This window comes from Canis lupus, chromosome 19, assembly GCF_011100685.1.
Source record: "Canis lupus familiaris isolate Mischka breed German Shepherd chromosome 19, alternate assembly UU_Cfam_GSD_1.0, whole genome shotgun sequence".
NCBI classification, from domain to species: Eukaryota; Metazoa; Chordata; class Mammalia; order Carnivora; family Canidae; genus Canis; species Canis lupus.
In genome coordinates, this window is record NC_049240.1 from 49,668,999 (window position 1) to 49,690,221 (window position 21,223).

Consider the following 21,223-nt stretch of genomic DNA (forward strand, 5'->3'; position numbering starts at 1 on the left):
AGACACCAAGTGAGTAAATGGTATTGGAGAGACTTGCTCAATGCAAGGTCCTGTAAACCCTCAACCTATAAAAATGCAGGATCTGCAGAGCAAAATGCAATAAAGTGAAACACAGAAGGACCGGGTATGTCTGTACTCCAACTTTCTGACAGTATCTAAAGTCCCACTGCCTCAAATCTCTTCCCCCCCATAAAAATCACTGAAAATAATTCTAAACCCTTTTATAACTGTTTTTTTTTTTTTTAACCCTCTTATAGAGATGTCCTGGGGTGATCATTTTCCCTTAATACAACAATTAACAAACACAATAATTACAGATGTGTTTCTGGCAACATTTGGCTGGAAGGTAATTATAGAACCAGCTCTTCAGTTCAGTATTTTCAGTAAAAATTCTGTGAGGTGTCAGAGAGACAGACCATTAGGTTACATTAGAATCAAACTGGCCTGTTTCCCTTTCTGGGTTTCCTGTTTCCTTTTTCATTTATTTTTCCTTTCCTTCCTTCTTTCTCTTTCTTTTTCCCTTCCTTCCTTCTTGTTTTTTCCTTGATTACTCAAGGAGCCTCATCTGGGCATCTCCCACCAGACAGAGGCATATCTATATCTATATCTATATCTATCTATATCTATATCTATAATATAGATATTTTTAATCAGTTTTCGAAAGTGAAAGTATATATCAAATAAACTGCATCCATTTAAATTGTACAATTTGATGAGTTTTGATGGATATATAAATACATAAACCACCACCACGATAAGGACACAGAACACTTCCACAACCTCCAAAAGATTCCCTGTGACACTTTACAGTTTGTCATTTACCCATATCTGGTCCCAGGTACAACCGATCTGCTTTTTGTCACATATATTAGTGGGCATTTTCTAGCATTTAATATATCTTAAATCTTTTTGTGCCTTGCTCCCTGCATTAGGATAACAATTTTGGGATTCATTCATGCTGATGTGCTTTCTAAGGAGACCATATACTTTTAGTTCTCTTAAGTACTATACTGGAGTATTGTTTCCTCTACACCGCCACCAATACTTGGGTTAAAAGATAAAGAGGGGCATATTAAAATTTATAAGACTTTATTTGAGCAAAAATCTATTGCAAGTGGTCAGTGCCAAACTGGAAGTGACTAGGAAGGCTCCACTGGCAGGAGCTACAGAAAAACTTACATAGAAATAGTACAGAAGCAAATAAAGGAAATGATGGGATTGGCTGTGGCTTAAAGCCTGGTCGCCTCTTTGTAATCGACTGTCCTAAGTGCTTTGATTTTGTAACTTTGAGGCGTTTACAGGACTAGGTTTTGGTTTCCCAGATTAGCTGCCACAACATTAGAAATGCCTCAGTCTAATGGCCTCCCCGTGTAACTAATTTAACACTTACTATTGTCTACTTTTCTATTTTTAGCTATCCTAATAAGAGTGTAGCTCATTGTGTTCTTTTTAGATGATTTATTTATTTATTTATTTATTTATTTATTTATTTATTTATTTATGAGAGACACACAGAGAGAAGGCAGAGACACAGGCAGAGGGAGAAGCAGGCTCCCCGGAGGGAGCCCGATGGGGAACTCCATCCTAGGACCCCGGGGTCACGCCCTGAGCCAAAGGCTCAACTGCTGAGCCACCCAGGCATCTCCTCACAGTGGTTTTAAATTACATTCCCCTAATGATCAAATGACTGAGCATTTTTTCATGTGCTAATAGCATCATTCTATCATTGTTTTTAAGATGCTTGTTCAAATTTTTTTGAGTTTTTGAGTTTTTGTCTTCTTACTGATGTATAAGAAGTGGTTATATATTCTGGTTACAAGTCCTCTGTCAGATATATGTATTGTGAATAATTTCCCCCATTCTGTTGCTTGCCTTTTCCTTTATTAAATTTGTATTTCAAATAGCAAATGGGGGATCCCTGGGTGGCGCAGCGGTTTGGCGCCTGCCTTTGGCCCAGGGCGCGATCCTGGAGACCCGGGATCGAATCCCACATCGGGCTCCCGGTGCATGGAGCCTGCTTCTCCCTCTGCCTGTGTCTCTGTGCCTCTCTCTCTCTCTCTGTGACTATCATAAATAAATAAAAATTAAAAAAAAAAAAAAAAAAAAAAAAAAACAAATAGCAAATGGTTTTAACTTGGTAGAACTAAATCTATCATTTTTTTGTGGGGGTTTTTTGTAATATCTAAAAAATCTTTGCTTAATTCACAATTGCAGAGATCTTTTCGTTTCTAAGTAGCCAAATTTGCTTATTTCTTTTCATTTTCTTAATGTCTTTATTAACTCCTCTTCCATTTTTGACAATGTCAATTTGTGTTCTTCCTCTTACTCTTACAATTAGTCCTGTTAAGTATTTGTTAATTTGTTGATATTTTCAAAGAACCAAATTTTGGCTTTATTAGAAGTAAAAAAAGTAGAAATAACCCCAAATTAGCAATAACCACTTCCAGCAAAAGAATAGGATAGACAAGGTATTGTATTATCTTAATTCAATGGAATACTGCTCAGCAAGGAGAATAAAGAAACTACTGGTACATAAAACATGCATAAATCTTATAAATGTGTCTCTAACAATTCAGTCTGTCTTCCAGGTTTAAAGAACACTCAAGAGGTTTGTGTTATAGTATGATTAAATAAAAATAAACAATAAACACAATAAATGAGTGATATAAACTAGAAGGTAGGTAGTGCTGAGGAATAAAAAAAGATGATTTGTAGTTCTGTGGTGCAATAATCGGTGGCAATTTACAATAAGGTGATTAGAAAAGGATTCATTGAGGTGATATTAAAACAAGGAATTGAGAGAGGTGAAGGACAAGTCTGGGAGGGATATACTCCAAACAGAGAAAAACTGCCAGTGAAGAGACAAGAAATAGGAGAATTTTAGCAGAAACGTAGGAACAAATCTGTAGAAAGAAAATGGGCAAGAGAAGAATGATAGAACGCAGTTAGAGCTGATATGGACCAATGGGTGCTTGATGGAGACAAAAAGAGAGAGAGAGAGAGAGATGAATAATCAAACTCAGCTACATTATTATGGTCTGATTTTTGCTTTCTACTTCTATGTTTACTTGTATAAGAATTCCAAAGTACACACTCAAAATTTCATATAATCCCAGGGAAAATATGAAATTTGTAAAAAGAAGCGACATTATTGCATAGAGAGCCATTTTATTTCAACATTAGGCTGGCAATCAATTGGGATTTCATAAATAAGGATCTCCAAGCATCACCTTAACAAGTAGGCTGTTTTTTTTAAACAGGTGGAAACTAGAAAAAGGCAAGTGTCCATGTTGGTGGATGACCCAGCAAGGGTGGGTAAGTGGAGGACCTGATTAGCCAAAGAGCTTATAGTACACCATGCCTAGACCAGAGAGTAAGGGTGAGTTGGAAGGGCTTGTAGGAAGAAAAGAAAAAAGTTTAGAAGTTACTGAGTGCTTGGAAAATGATCCATATTATTTTATATGATCATCTGAGCAACCCTAAGATACATGTAGGGTTGCGATCTCCTGCTACATGAAAAGACACCTGTCCAGCCTACACAAGATGTGACAATGTTAAAATTTAGCCCCATCTGTTTCTAACTACTGAGATTGCTATCTTAGCAACAGGAGATATACCTTCTTAAAGAGTGGAACTCTAAACTCTAAGTTCTCAGTTATGAACAATATCAATGTCATTTATCATCCATTATTAGGAAAACTGATATACCCAGTATTAATTTTAAGGCAGTTTCGATGCTCATCCCAAAGTGGAAAACTAATTTCATATATCCCTTATGTTTACACCTTTTTACTTGTACAAATCAGCTACATGGGAAGGAAGGTGTTGTAAAATTGGACTATATCATCTGCTAGCAAAAGATGGGTTTCCGTGTCTCTATTGTCTCCAGGAGTCAATATTATGAGATAACAATTATAAATTACTCAATTGGGGTTACAAGAAGCAGAGATATTTTTTAAGGAAATTCTGAAAACATAAGAACTCATAATGAAATCATGTGAACTTCTGTATAGAAAACAAAATTTCATCTAGTTATTAGGCAAATGCACATTTTTAATAGCTACTAGTTAAAATATTCTATCTAGCAGGAAGAAAAAAATTCCAAACTCTTTGACTGCATGCAAATCAGAACAAAATGTTAGTAAACTTCCTTTGCTTTACATTTTTGGAAATGAAAATGTCAAAAACAATTAGAAGCAAATAGCAAAGATGAAATTCAACCTTCCAGCAAACTTGCCCTAGTTTTCAAAATCACACACAAGTCCACATTTCAGTATGAATTGTTCACAAGATACCAATTATTACAGTTAATTCAGGTGAATTTGGTTATATCAACAAATTTGATGAAGTCCAGTAAACTCTGAAGAGGCAACCCACTTCTTTCTCAGTTTACTCCAAGAGAGCCGAAGCTCTGGAGTTTCTGAAGTTGGCACTTCACTAATTGCAATTTTAATTGCTGTTGATTAGCTAATTGATGTAAAATTGAACCCATTTTTCATATCTACAGAACTCTTAGTATGCCAATCCATCTCTGTGGGGTACTTTTAGATGAGGGACATAAAAATCCAGCTGAAAGAGGGGGGAAGGGCCAACTGTAGGATTACACAGACATCATCTTATTTGCCTTTTATCCAAAATATATAGGTTTTACTCTATATATTTTTAAACCTCAAGTTTATTCGTCTTTGTGTTATGCTCAATTTTTTCTTCTTTTACATGAGGCTCGAATCCCATATTATTGAGACAATTTTAATTCCAACCTCATCCATTAAGTTTCAAATAATTTGTTTGATGTTAGGATATTCAATTCAAATCATTTTAATGATTATCTGTTTCAGGAATTGTCACATAATGCTAATCTTTGGCTCCTGAATCTCCCTGGCCAATGATTCCTAGAACAATATAACCCTACAAAAATCATACCACTGGGGACTAAAATTGTTTAGAAATATGAATCTGGAGAATTTCCAAAGAAAGATTCTACTGCTTCAACGGTACATCTTATTCTGTCACTGGCAAAGGAAAATATTCCCCTTCAAGGCACAACACACGGAGTTCCGATACTCTGACTCTTGCACACTTCTAAGACAATGAACACTTCATAAAATTCTTCCTGCCAGCTTCCACATCCATGACATACTAAATACAAACGCTCTGTGCTGTTTATCAATGGCCCATAAGCATCATTTCATTTTTCTTTGCATAATCACATTATTCCCTCAACCCATAAATCTGTGTGTGGTGATTACAATTCTTGCCCATCAATCCAAATTCCTTTTTCCCGTATACAGTATTTATTGAATGGATCAAGGGAACGATCCTTCAAATGAAAATGGGATCAGCTAGTCACAATTAGGTCATTAATACATCAGTAAAGTTACTGTTCTTCAAAACAATGAGAAAATAAATCTTTAAGGAGATTTACATTAATGTAGACCTGTTAATGAGCAACCGTGGTGTAATTTCTCAAAACCTGTGTGACTTTGTCACTTAATAAAATTTACATAATATTTTAAGGTCCACATTTTTGTATTTATCATAGAAATCACTTATGGTAGCAAATGTCTTTCTGACTATTGACAGCTTCTAAGATTTTTCTCTCAGTTTTAATAAAAATATTAACAAGTTTTTAAGGGAATGAAAGTAGTTATTGTAATATATTAAATAAGGTATTAATTTGAATTATAATACCACCAAGCTCATTACTAAAGCATCAATCTGATCCAAAATCTTCTTTTACAGATTACATCGTGAAGTTCATTAATAAAACAGCTAAACAAAATGTCATCTGAAAATCATACATTTCAACAAGTCATTGTTTAGGGGAAAATAAATTTTTGATGAATTAAAACTACATAGAAATATACTTTTTAAAAGGATTTACTTATTTTTGGAGACAGAGAGAAAAAGGGCAAGAACGATGAAGGATAGGGGGAGAGGGAGACAGGAAAGGAGAGAGCATCTCCAGCAGATTCTCCACTGAGCATGGAGCCTGTGGAGATCATGACCTGAGCCAAAGCCAAGAGTCAGATGCTTAACCAACTGAGCCACCCAGGTGCCCCTAGAAATACAAGTTTATAGCTAAGGCTCCATAAGCAAGAGATTTTGTAAAAATATTAGAGTTTTTTTTTTTTTTTTATAAACACAAGTTGTAGTGATCTTATCATCTGCTAAAGATTTAGAATTGGTCCATTTTAGGAGATCCCCAGAAGGCAGTTTTCCTCCATGTAAAAATTAAAGGCACCTACTAGCAAGAGGAAATTCTGGATGAGTGTGCATAAGCAAATAATAGCGAATATCTATAACAAACTAGACTACTGTTTTGTGCATCTCTGCTCTGCTACGGGTTTTGAAGGGGACACAGTGCCTGAGATAATGCAATAACTACATGATGAGTATCAGGTTTAATTTGTGGTTCGATGCATCAACCTATAGAGGGCAAACACTGGTCAATAAAACTTTTATATGGCACACAGGTTAAAAAATCAGGAAGATACATAGGTAGACATGTTTAATTTACAGAAGTATTTGACGTAAAAACAGTTTATGTAGCACTTATCACTAAAATGGAAAAAATGACAATGAAATTTATGTAAACCACAGCTTGTTTGCTTTAGAATGTATTAACATTTTCTAAAAATTAATTATGATCTTTCTTCTACTTTTTGTTAATTCTAATTGGCCACCTACTAGCCTTAGCTTGAATCAGCTAGTATGTACATATATATGTATATATGTATCCATATGTGTACACATATGCACATAATACATACTTTTTTAAAAAAGATTTTATTTATTCATGAGAGACACAGAGAGAGAGAGAGTGAGAAAGAGAGAGAGGCAGAGGCACAGACAGAGGGAGAAGCAGGCTCCATACAGGGATCCCAATGCAAAAACTTGACCCCAGGATCAGGCCCTGGGCCAAAGGCAAGCACCAAACCGCTGAGCCACCTGGGGATCCCTGTGCACATACATACTTATACATACTTTAAAAATGCTTTGGAGCAAATAGGTAGCTAGAATGCCAACAACTTTTATTCCATAATTATAAGTAAGATATTGAGCTCCAAAAACTTCTGATATTGAAGGCATTGCCATGTGACTAGCACAGGGTTTTAGATTTTATGTGTTGTGATGGGTGATTTTATGTGTCAATCTGGCTAGGAAATGGTGCTCAATGGTGCTTGGTCAAATGCTATCTAAATGATGCTGTGAAAGTATTTTGTAGCTGTAATTCATATTTGACTTTAATAAAGAGGTTACCTGCAAAAATGTGGGTGGACCTCATTCATCCGGTCAAAGACTAATACTGTCATCTCCATCTGGTTCCTATTCATATTTCTCTCGAGAACCTTAAATGATACGATGTGTTCCGGCTTACTGCTTACCACCTCTGTAACCCTGGGACATTGCTTTGGCATCTTTGAAACTCTGCTTCTTCTACTTTAAAATGAATGAATGGTCTATTTTTATGTTTACTTTACCATGTTAATAACACCTAACAGAAGCTCTACCCCCGACACATTTTTAAGTGTTATCTGTAGGCATGATGTTGTACAGCGGCTCGTGAGAACTCACTCATCTTGTATAACTGAAATTCTCTACCTGATGACTAGCAAATCTTCATTTTCCTTCTTCCCTGGCCCCTAAAAACCACAATTCTCTTCTTTCCTTCCAGAAATCTGACTATTTTAGATACTTCATTTATGTGGAATCATGCAGTATTTGTCCTTCTGTATTTGGATTATTGCACTTAGCATGATGTCCTCCGGGTTCAACCATACTGTCACATACAGCAGGACTCCCTTCTTTTTTGAGGCTGAGTAATATTCCATTTTATGTATCTAATAATGCTTGTAAGTTTGTAATGAAGGGTAAATGGCATAAGGAATGACTGTCACTGTAGAGGTGCTCCTCAAAAGATAGCTATTATATTTAATAACTGTTTAGGGAATTAAGTTTGAAGAGAAAAACTAAAGTTGATAGAGTTGGTATCTGCCCTCTTAAAACTATAGACATTACTGAGATGTTAATCTTCTGATAAAATGAGCAAAACTTGAAAGTGATAATTTATAATTATTTAATACATACAAACATTAAGCCTGACAGACATGGAGAGAGAGAACCAGGAGTCTCGGACATGTGGTCATGGCACACCTGGCCCTTGGAAGGCCTGGGTGAGTAGGAGAGAGTGGTTTTTTTTTTGTTTTTTTCCCCTACTTTTTTCTTTGAATAATTTTAGGTTCTTCCCTCTTCTCATTGTCTTTCTCTGCCTCATTCCTCAGTTTTCAATTGTTTCCCTCCAGCCTCAGCTGTGTCACAGATTTATGATATCTGAGTAGAAGCCACAGTCCCTCTTCAGTATAGTGGAAATTGTTAATGAAGGCAGTGATCATTCACAGTTCCCTGCACAGCTCCCTACTCTTCATTGGGATTAGTCAAATTGGATTTGTAATGTGCTTTAAACTCCTCAGAGGCTGTTATGTAAATAGTAGGAGATATTTTAGTCCTATATTGTTCTGATGGCTCTGTTGCCCTGTAGGATCTGTCTCTTCCCAATTCCACCTGCTAAAAGAAGTTCACCTCTTTTTATAAATTTTCAGCACTTAATTTTTTAGTGCATTAGAAGACTAAGAAACCTACACACAAAATGTAAGTACAAGTGCTATAAAGTGATAAACATTTAAAGCAAACAAGCAGTAAAGCAAAAACCTAGAATCTCTTGGAATTTGGTTTATCATGAGCCCAGGATAATGCACTATGAGACCAGCACATGTCACTACCTGTGGTAAAGTAGCAAGTTGAAACCATCATTGAGTCTGGGCCTGTTCACTTTACCACATGATTGTGTGGAGTAGATGAGTCAATTAATCTTAGAGATCTTCATGTTTTTCATTGATTAACAGGAGAAATAAATGTTGCAGATGTTTGTGAGGATCACATAGTGCAATATTTGTGAATGTACTTTGTTTCTAGCATTTTACCATGTACAAAAACACTACTACATAAAAAATACCAAGGTGTGTTTGTTTTCCCATAAAAGCATTATTTATTTAGAGATCACATCTTCTAAGGCCCTTAAAGTGTCCAGAAAGAAGAGTATTTCATTTTTTTAAAAATCGACATTCAATCTTGGTTACGCATCTTTTGTTACTTGATTATTTGATTACTGTCTTCTGCTTCTAATTATCAAAGATATTATCACACATACTGACCCCCTCTCAGTAAGTGCCAGTACCACATCATCAGAACTTTCTCAAAATAATTATTGCTTGATTTCTAAGCTGGTTCAGGTTGCGTGCTACTAAGTAGAACATTTAAAAGATACTGAGAGCATAGGGTGCCTGGGTTGTACAGTCCATTCAGGAACTGACTCATTTTTCTGCTTAGGTTGTGATCTCAGGACCTTAATTCAGGGTCGTGAGATGGAGCCATACAGGGGGGCTCAGCAGAGAGTTGGCTTAAGATTCTCACCCCCTCTTCCTCTGCCCCTCCTGCCACTACCTGTGTGAACACTCTCTTTCCCTAAAAACAAACAAACAAAAAAACGAGAGAAAGAAAGAAAGAAAGAAAGAAAGAAAGAAAGAAAGAAAGAAAGAAAGAAAGAAAGAAGAAAGAAAGAAGAAAGAAAGAAAGAAGAAGAAAGAAAGAAAGAAAGAAAGAAAGAAAGAAAGAAAGAAAGAAAGAAAGAAAAAGAAAAGATTACTGAGAAGAAATCATTTACCTCCTCATCATCTTACAGATGTTTACAGGTGTTTTCACTAGGAAGTTTGATCAAAAATGTAAATACTTAAATTGCCTATTTAAGAATTATTTTCAGCCAATAGTATCATATATTATAACAGTGTGGTCTTAAAACTTTTAATATGTCCCTATCTCTCTTCATAAAAATCAGCCCCAAAACAAGGGCTTCTGAAACTGTTGCTGAAAACCTGTCAAAATAATAAAAGACATGAAAGCATTAAAAATACATTGGAGTAAAAATATCTCTGAAACGAGGATGTCATTTCTTCTCTAATCATCTATTGGCATTAAATTGGAACATTGGTTGAATTTCAAATAAAATAAGAGGTCTCTCAAATTTAACTGTCATATTATGTTACCCTATGTGATTTTATGAGATGTTGTGTTAGCAAAGAATGGGAAAGCACTGAATATAATTCAGAGTACTATAAACTAGATAACGTGACTTGACAACTGAAATTTAAAAGGGAAAGTACTTACAGTAGTTTCATATCCGACATCACCACCAACTTGTACATCTAACAAAGAAATTTAGTATGAGGGTTGGTAACGATACGTTGCCAAGAAATGTGTGGATCAAATTTCAGGAAAGATTCAAATTCTGTTGAGTAGTTTTAAGATACTTCTTTGTTGCTGAAAAATAATTCCTTTGTTTAAGTGTTACAATGTAACATATAGCAAGAAAAAAAAAAAAAAACAAGTTCAACTTCAACTATATCATCACCAAACAATTTGAAACCAAATCCTTACTCTTATACATTTCTTCCTGGTGAAGAGAGAAAAGATCTCTAGCTTTGAATAATATTTTAGATGGCAAAAACCATCTCTAAATGAAGATCCTTTTAAGGCTGTGATATTATGTTCTTTAAATCATCAATATTCTGGGCATGGCTTACTTTACAGAGAAGATTCATTCTTTGCTGAGACATAATTGCATTATCAGATATTAAGAAGAAACCATAAACCACAAAATGGAAATCAGCTCTCCAACGGCCATTTTATACTCTGAAGATGATTTTATTTTAACATTTTTGTTGTCAACCACAGAGCAGCATGCTAAGATGGGAAACCCAAATTTCAACATCACTCTAACCTGAATAAAATTTAAATATATGAACACTAAATTGAATAATCAATAACAGATTTTTAGTCAGATAACCATTTCTTTGGCAGTAAACAGCATATAGGCAAATGCATCTAAGCAAACTCCATCTTCATTAGTGTCACAGCTTTGCCAGATCTTTTAGAAGCAAGAAGACATTTTCATGTTTTCCAACGTTCTATTGTTTTTCAGTCTCCATCAAAAATTTGCAATGACACTTCCACTTTCTATTCATTGCCTATTCAGATTTGTAAATGGAATTTATTGCAAGCAATGTCATTTTACAGATTAAATTAATGTTATTATAAAGAGCTTTAAAACTCAAAAATATTTATGAGTCATGCTGAAAAAGGATCTGTACTCAGTTATAATGATTAATAAAGAAGTCCCCCAAGTTTTCACAGATGAAATCGCCACCATGTGCATATTTTGAGCACAAATCAGATAACAATAATTCTAAAAGAAGAATGAAAAGAAGCACCGAGTCACTAATGCATCAGTTGGATCAACATGTTATTGGTGGATTGAGTGAAATTTTGCTTTCAAAGTTGGTTAATCTGTGCATAGGCAAATGTGAAAGTGTGGGTGAACTGAATGTATGAGAATTTGAACATAAATATCTGTGGGAGATCATTATAATATTTCCCAACCAATTTCACCTCTTCAACATGACATTACTGGTTGCTGTTCCCATCATCAATAAATGGAGCCTATTTGTCTATTCTCCTGTGTACAGGCTGGACATAGGTAAATAGAATGTGGCTTTTCTAGTCTTCATGTAAAGGGTTGAGTATGCATGAGGCCAGGTGGAAGGAGCTGAAGAATCACCTGGACCATCTACATGATGATGAGAAAACATAAATCTCTGTTTATTATTTTTTAAATATCTGTTATTTAAGCCACTTTGTATGCACTTATAAATGAACTAGACAACTTAAAAATTAAGGTGAGATTGAAAAATACTTAGATATTAGATGTTACATCAAACTTCATCAGGTGTTCTGTTTCTGTCATTTCTATGGGAAGTATAATACTGATAATTCAGGCACTCATAACTACTTGGAATCTAGTCGTTTGTTAGCAATGGGGGCTAGAGAAACAAAAAGTGTCTAAAGTGTAAACCATTGTATTCATTGGAGTAGAACCTTAGTTAACTGGAAGTTCCAATCAAACTATAAAGAGAAAGATGACAACAAACTAAGCTAATATTAAGGATTTGTTTGACTTTGCAGGTAATTTTGAGTTATGTTTAAGAATAGTGGTTCTCAAATATGAAGGATTTTAAATTCACTGTCCTGATTTCCACTCTAGAGACACTGATTCAATTAATCTGTAAGGTCGGAGTATCAGGAACTTTACTCAGGTAAAAAATATAGTCAGTCTAGGGGTACCTGGCTGGCTCAGTTGGTGGAGCATGTGACTCTTGATTTTGGGATTGTGAGTTCCAGCAGCCCCACACTGGGTGTGCTTAAGTATACCCAGTATACCTCTAAGTATCTAAGAGGATACTTAGAAGTGAAATTAAAAAAAAAAAAAAAGACATAGTCTAAATTTCTTCCTTGTATTTGTTACATGTTTATAGAAATTGTATATACATGCAGAAAGAGAAAAAAATACACACACTTATTGAAAGATTGAGAAAGAATTTACATATATAGGAAAAGTTTATATATGCAAATTACATAGAAAGAAATTACATATATATTATCTATATAATAAAAGTACAAGGTCACCATTATTACTATTGGTTCTATATCTATTATTTAAAGAACTAGCAATAATGGTGACCTTGTACTATTACCAGATCCTAAAACCTGAAATAATGTTTATATTATTTTATAAAGAAGATGCACTATTGATTTTTTTTTTTTTTTTTAGAAATATTCTCAATGGGAAAAAAAAAAGCTTGAGGAATTTTAGGAACGTCTCTGGCTAAAGACTGAGTAACAAAACTGCTATCTCTATTATTCTGTTTACTTAGAATTACTGTTAATCTTACAAATTCACTAAGCTAATTTCTGAAATGGTTTACATGATAGGTTTTTTTAAATTATGCTTAAGATTCTAGAAATTTACATAGTACTATTATTCCAAATAATCCAATTATAATCCTTATAATATCTCAGGGAGCAAAATACTTATCAAGTTTAATAATGATCACATAAGCAGAAAAATTGCCACCCTATTAATAGATGTCACTGTAACATAAATATTCTATCCTTTGATGTTTTTACCTAATTGTGGTTTACTTACAAACCGTGTAAATCCCAGGGTAGTTTCCAAAACAGTGTTCTCTTTCTCACACACACAATAATGGGCCTTTTTACTAGGCTTCTTTAAAGGTTGCACTAAGTAGATAAAGCTGTTTATTTGGACTAATTTAAATATCTGGATATAAAATATACCAATTATATGCAAGATAATTAAATAGAAAATTAATTCCTATTTATTTTTAGATTTACATTTTTACTTAAACTTTGTACAAAATTAATACAAAGGACAGACTCTCCTCATTCTCTTCTGTAAGTGTTCAAAATTAATTCCCACACTGAAGATACTGCACGTTAATTTACCTAACTTGAAAACCCTCACTTTTCAGATCATCTCCAAAAGAAGTGGTCAATACATGCAAATCAACATATTATACGTTTTCACACATTTTCTAATGCTCTTCTCCCCTTTTTGACTTTCACTGCAAAATTTGGTAATCGTTGCATCATTTCTTTGTTAGTTTTATATCTGCCATGATAAAAAACAACATTTTTTTCTAGTGTTACCAGATATTAATATGAACATGATGATTGACGAAATTCTGAAATTTATCAGGATTTTTATTTTCCCCAAGATCATACACGGCTCCTAGAATTATAGCTCTGTTCCTCAAAGACAGTTGAATGCAACAGTTTTGATGTACTATTTCCATGGCAATACATTTTGGAATTCTGATGGTGTTTTCTCCATAGAAAGGCTTTTTGGTCACTAAGTAGCAGGGATTGTGGCTGGCAAACTGCATTTTATGACAAGACAGAAGGGCCTTTATTCCAATTAACTGAGTGACCTGGGACAACCACTTCAGTCACCCAAATACATGGCCTCTGTCAAAAAGGCAGAGAAGTAAAATACCTGCTATCAAACGCTGCAAATGGACTTGGTGAGAATGCACACATTTACATGTGGAGAGACACATGTGTCCAGTGCCCTTCCAGGTCCCGATGAAAGGCAATGGCATTCTATCCTGAACAAATGAATGATAAAGTGCACTGTACTCTTGCCTAGAGAAGTGTTATTCAAGTATTGTCAGGAACCCCCGTGTCCCCCGCAAAGAAGTTAGATGCATTCTCTACTTTAGCATATAATTATATATGTTATAGTATTTTTACTATATACACAATATGTTTATATAAAGCAATAGCATTGCTATAATGATAATAAAACTAGAAACAACACATATATTATATTTTATCTTGTGTAATAATAAGAGTAAATGCACATATTATATTTTATTAAATGTCAGGCATGGCCATCTAAATGCTTTTACTCATTAAGTCACTTAATCCTCACAATAACCCTTATTTGGCACATTGGACAGAGAAAAATCAAATGAGGTACAAAGAGATTAATAACTGGTCTAGATCTCATAGCTAAAACCTACAATGTCTTGGAGCTGGAATTTGAACACGGTAAGCCTAGCTCCCAGACTTTATATTTTAAAACACTACATGAATCTGCTTCTTACATAGTGTAATTATCACAATACTATTGCAATTCAGCTTCTGTTCAGGTAATGTATCTTGGTACTTGGAAGAGATTCTAACACAGTTATTTTTCCACGCCAGAAGAATAAATTATCAGAATATAGTGTTCTTTTACTAAATCTCCTTGTATTATAAAAAAAAATCACTTAAGCTTAACACTGGTATTTTGATACTAGTTTAACTTTGAAAATGGCAATATAAGTATTTCTTAAACATGCAAAGTACAGAAAATATTTGAGTATTTCATATAAAATAACGTCATTTAATAATGTTCATGTATATACTCTTTCTAATTACACTAAGAGTTTCATAGATGTATTAAGTTGCATGTCTGTTGCATTAGCCGATTCTTTCCGACATGTTGACTGCTCAACATTGTCTTAAACATAAACATGAATATAAAGTCGTCTTAAACAATAGTAGGAAGCATGTATGTTGGTAAAAAACTTAATCAAGTTACTAGGTTTCAGAGGAGTGAGCATATATAGAGAATGTTGTAGCAGTTGAAATAACTGATGATAATGTGGCAAAGAAAGCTAGGATAGGACACTGACAGCCCGCTACATGTAAGGTAAGCACAGGTAGAGGAGGGTGGTGTATTCTAAACCAAGTGATAATAACAGCAAGATCAGCACAAGTGACTAAAGTTACAGTGACTTGAATTTTTCTCACTGGCTTCTAACTCAGTATGTGGTGTCCTTTTGCTCTTGCTTGAAAATAAAAGTTGGGGAGAAGGAGAAAACAGGAAGAGAAAAAGTTAATAAAAGAGAATATTTGATAATCTATGGATCTTCTAACTGGCCAGGACGGTGGGAGAGGGTACGGTGAGAGGCGATTTGCTGTGAATAGTTACCCAAAAGGCCAGTTGTGGTGACTGTTTTGTTTCATCTTCCAAATGAGCCCCCAAGGAAACCATATGGTATATAGCTTTCCTAGGGGTACATGGAAGCTTATGCCTAACATCTATTGGTTAGAGTTAACTGGTTTTATATTTGGAGGCTAACTAGAGAGAAAAATGCTTACTCATTCTGCAAAAATAAACTTCAGATGAGTCAAGTTTGTTTATATTTTTTAAATATGAGTATTTGCCTCCGGAGACACGCAATCATAGCATCATTTGTAGCAAATTTATCACTGCAGGTTTAGAGTTTGGATTGAGAATATCAAATTAAGTCCCCAAATCATTAATCTTATAATAAATAAGTTTTTGACATAATCAGATTGGATATAAACCTCTGTTTTCAGCCTGCATCCAGTACTCAATCTAGGGAAGCTAAAAATTTTAACTTCTGTGGAGGGAAATAAAGGGGTAGTTGGAGGAGATGGCCAGGATGGGTGAGTAAACAATAGGCAACCCAGACTCAGGAAGAAGTGGGAGACAAAAATGGGCCCTAGAGCTCCAGCGATCAATACAATATTCTCCACCTATGCTGAGAAATATGGCAGCCAATTAACAGGAAGACTCATGGAATCACTGACACTGTTGTGGAAACTCCAATAACACACAGGCCCCAAAATCTCTATTAATATTTAAATTGAATCTGACAAATACTCCTAAGTGTTGAGACTTGAATGGATTTGAACCTCATCCACACTCAGAGGTGCTCTCAACTGTTGCATAGGATCATTCTAATAATTATATTAAACTCTCTAAAACGTAACACCCATTTTAGACAAATGGATTTTTTAGTGTGAATTCCTTTCAGTTTGGAATCCAATCATATATACCAAAGAGAATGAAGTCTAGGATTCCATAGTCTTAATACTTGGGTAGTCTACATTCTTTGAGAGACAAAGAGTTTTTAGTGAATCTAGGAAACCTAACAGATGCTGCCAATGTACTCTGGAAATCACATGAGGGCTTACCCATTCAGTAAAAGTAGATCACGTTACTTAGGCCAATAACCCTCCCACAGAGGAATTTTTTTTTAAGATTTTATTTATTCATTCATGAGAGACACAGAGAGAGAGAGAGAGGCAGAGACACGTGAGGCAGAGGGAGAAGCAGGCTCCATGCAGGGAGCCCGAGGTGGGACTCGATCCAGGGTCTCCAGGATCACGCTCTGGGCCAAAGGAAGCACTAAATTGCTGAGCCGTCGGGCTGCCCCCACAGAGGAATTTTTTAAAACCATGTTCTCTCTGACCAATTTTTAAAAAGTATCAGCTATGTATAATAATATACATAATATAGTCAAATAATGTAACGTTTTTATAGTCAAAAAATAGGGAAAAAATGAGAACCTAGAAGACATTTGCTAGTTTCTCAGAAAGAACAAGGAAGAGTTCTACTTTCAGTATGGAAAACAGATTTCTTAATAAACCAACGTTTTACAGATAGCAAATGTAACATCTAGGCAAAAGATGGGGATCTGGAAAATAAAAAAAAGCAGGCTGATTTTGAAGAGGATCCAAAATCTAAGGAGGTTGGTGGTCTGGGTGAGTTTCCTGTTTTGGGGGCTTTATACTGAGGGTAACTGCTGTGGTGCACAAAATTCCGATAGAGTGCCTTTCACTGTTCTGGCTAGAAGGACAGGGAATGAATGTGCAGCCTGGATAGAATTTGTGAAGGTTGAGAGAGAGATCCAAAAATAGGTAAAAGACTCAAAGTTTATGTGTATAAATTCCGTTAATGTTTCTGGCTCACCTTCCAAACAGGTATTCATGAGGTAAGCTGAAAACATTCTGGGCTAAGATTGAAATACAGTAAGGAAAACGAAGATTCCATATGCTATCTACTTAGGCAAAGCTGAGTTTTTCAGTTTGAGTCTAACCAGGTTCATTTTCTTCTAAAGCAAAAACATCATCCTTCTAAGAGGACTCGAAGAGCATCCAGAGTCTCCACAACAGAACTGTAATGATATTCGAGATATTATAGACAGCTTTATATAATTAACTTGAAAATTTAGACAAATGGACAAATCCTAGGAAACTATTATCAGATAGCAAGGATTACTTTGAATCTACAGTCATTATGATATTGACACAAGGATAGAAAAAGAGGGATACAGAAAAGAGAACCCAGAGACACATCCTTGTATGTATGGACTCTTGATTTATAACAAAGGTGCGAGTGTAGACAGGGAGAGAAACTTAAAAATAACACCTGCCTTACATAGGTAGGTATAGGCCTAAGTGTGAAATGAAAAACTATGAACTTCTTAAGGATATTGCAGAAAAATATCTTTCTATTTTGGATAGAAAAAAGTTCTTTTAATTAAGAAAAGAAAGCACTAAAGAATTAAAGATAAGAAAAAATTAAGCCAGATTAAAATTAAGAATTTTTGTTCTTCAGAGATACCATATAAGGATAATATAGAAATGCTAATTAAATCCATAATGAAAGTCTACTCTATACCAACCAGATTGGCAAACATTTTAAAATTTGACATTACCAAGTGTCTATTGATGATATGAAGCACCTGGATTTTCCATACATGGTTGTTGGCCATAAAAAGTCATCCAACTGCTTTATGAAAATATCATACCCAGTATATTTGAGAAAACTATAAATCTAATTTTAAAAAAAGATTTATTTATTGATTTGAGAGAGAGAGGGAGACGCATGAGTTGTAGGGGCAGAGGGAGAGCTGGTGAGAGAGAATCCCTGTGGGACTCCATCTCAAGTCCCTAAGATTCCCCAGGAATCAGGGGCTCAATCGACTGTTCTACCCAGATGCCCCCCACCAAAACCACAAATCTGCTTTTGAACGTGGACTAGAGAAGTAGGTAGAATTTTTTTTAATACCCCCAAACTTGAAACAATATAATTTTCAATCAATAGTAGGATGGGAAAATAGAATGTGGCATGTTAATAAAATATTATATAGCAGTTCTACTTAAAATATTGTCCACTGGCTGACAGTGATACAAGAAATGCTTGATACAGGTCTGTGAAGAGATTAGGAATTTCTACCAGAATAAAACAATCAACTACTTCACTAAGCATACTAGATTTTGCTTGTTTTAGCAAATATTTTCTCAATGAAGATATAATACATTGATTTACACCCTTGTGTGTTCATTTACATTCCTTGTGGAATTGTCACTTGAGAGCCAACTGCTTTGAGTGGCACTGATATACAGTCAGGAAAATGAACAAACTAGATCTACATACTGTAATATAATCCTAGAAACATGTTTAACAAAGAAAAATTTGGAAATTCTGGAAAAATTTGGAAAAATTTGGAGATACTGGAAATTCACACAGTATGTTTTGGGGTACCTAAAAGATCTAAACAGGAAATACTAATTTATATTAAAAATGTATTAAAACTAAAAAGGAAAAAAATGAGGAATTGATTATCTCCAAAGTCAGAATATGTTGATTCTCTACAAGGAAGTATATTATGTGTGTGATCGGGAAAGAACTAATGGGGGATCTCTGTTGGAAGTGTTCTGTTGATTGATTTGGTTCATGGTTACCTGGGTGGACACTTCATAATTATTTTTAACTCTCTACGATGGATATTTTATGCAACTTTATATGTGTGTGCTACTCTCCTATTAGAAAAAATAAGAATAAAGAAATTTTCTGTAGGTAATATCTAAACAGGAAAAATATTTTAGGCAAAAGGAAAAGGTTACTAAAGGGGTATATAAAAAAAAAAAAAAGAATAGATTAGTCCTTTGTCCGAAGAAAATCACACTTATCTGAATTGAACAGAGTAATTAAAAAAAAAAAAATATGGACAGTCCCATTAGGGCCAGGTTTAAGAATCCAGCCTTAGAACCACTGAAGGTATTGAGGAGGCTCTGAGAAAAAGGCACCATCCTAGGAGGAAGACACATGAAGAAATGAGAACATAAGTATGTTAGCCAATCGTTAGAGTCACGGGAAAAAAAGTCTTAGCTACGTACCTACAAGTGATACAAGAAAAAGAAAGCAAAGAGGAAGAAGTATAGAAAGGAAGGAAAGAAGAGAGGGAGGGAGAAAAACATGAATAATAATAATGAAGTCTCTGTGCTAAAAAAAAAAAAAAAAATCGGGAAAGGGAAATAAATTGAAAATGGATTGAAGATCACAGAGTAAAAAAGACCAGGGTGAGAAAAGAATGTTATGTGGAGAATAAGTGAATAGCAATGGATGAATCACTATCTCTAAAATCCTAGTGCCCAAACTGTAAGTCAGCGTCTCAGGCCCTGCAGCAGCTCTGACTAACACTGGGTCTCCCCAGCAGTGGCAACTAGAGATCTGGAGACCTACTAAGTGAAAGGAGACAGCACCTGTCCCCATACTTGCACCATGGCTTGGTGGGATGGGGACAGAGGGACTACAACGGACACACCTGTTCAAAACACTGGGGGAATGGGAAGCAAGCAGCAGCCAGTGATCTGGAGTTATTTTGAACCTGAGGATGGGCATGTAGTGACCTTTCTTGCTCAGCAGCAAGAGGAGCATTGTTCAGGGTGAGCCGAGGGAGGGCCAGCCCAGGCCTGCAGGCATCTTTACCCCTGTCTGAAATTCTCTTTAACCAAGATGCCTTTCATGCGACCTCTGGGTGGCTCCGCGGTTGTGCATCTGCCTTTGGCTTGGGGTGTGATCCCAGAGTCCTGGGATCGAGTCCCACTCCCCGCAGGGAGCCTGTTTCTCCCTCTGCCTGTGTCTCTGCCTCTCTCTGTGTGTCTCTCATGAATAAATAAAATCTTAAAAAAAACAAAAACAAAAACATGATGCCTTTCAGAGAACAATGGTCCATGAGTGGTGTTAGGCTACATTTTGCTACATCTACAAAGAGGGAAATGCAGAAATCAGAATAAATATTTAGAAAATTTCACGATGCTTTTGTCATTCAAGTGAGTGACAGCGCGGTGCTGTTGTCATAAAGCGTAACAGACTGTGGGCACTCTCAAAGTTGTGATGGATCGCATGCGTTTTCAAGCACAGTGGACACATGACACAACATATGATATCTAAGTTGAGGTTGTGAAACCACTATAACGGACTCAATTCCTTCTAACTTTTTGTCCATACAATCATTTAAAATTTTCATCAAGCTTTAAAAAAAAACAAAAACTGTAGTTTAACATTATTAGCTATATTGGGAAAGTAAGCATTGTATTATTCATTTTTTAAACCTAATTTGCATTTGATGAAACAAACTTCAACTCTGTGAATGCAGCAGCAGAAACAAACCAAATGATGACAATAGAAACGATTCTGAAGAAATGAGGATCAAATGAGCTCATACTAGTTTTACTTAAAAGTATGACCTCTCATAGATTTACCATAATTGATGGTAAGTCGCTGAAACAACACTGTATTATTTGTGGAAATGTAATAGCTAATGAGGCAATTAAACTTTCAAAACTTACATGGCATTAACATAAAAAGCATAAAGAATTAAGTTCAAAACCAAAGAACTATTTGAAAGACAGATTATTAACTTAAAAAGTCAACAGAAGCAGATGTTCAATAATTTTACATATAAACATGAGTGCATTGCAGGCTTCTTGTAAAGCACCACTTTGGGTTGCTAAGACTGAGAAAAACATAAACAATTGCAAAAAGATTAGTGAAATTCTGCAGTAAATGTCTTTGCCTGGAAGTGTTCGATGACTGCTGCAAAGAAGGTAATTCCAGTGCCATTTCTGGATGACACACCGTGTTTGAATATCTGCATGT

At 35.2% G+C, this 21,223-nt stretch overlaps 1 long non-coding RNA gene across 4 annotated transcripts in view; it reads right to left on the bottom strand.

Annotated features, from left to right (window-relative positions):
* Nucleotides 1-21,223, bottom strand: part of LOC102156728 — a 266,073-nt gene that overhangs the window by 26,579 nt on the left and 218,271 nt on the right. For 2 of the 4 annotated variants that reach the window (XR_005374310.1, XR_005374305.1), the window contains one exon: nucleotides 10,225-10,377. The exons of the other annotated variants lie outside the window; for them this stretch is intronic. This is a non-coding gene — a long non-coding RNA (uncharacterized LOC102156728). The remainder of the gene's footprint in view (nucleotides 1-10,224; nucleotides 10,378-21,223) is intronic. 4 annotated transcript variants of the gene reach the window in all.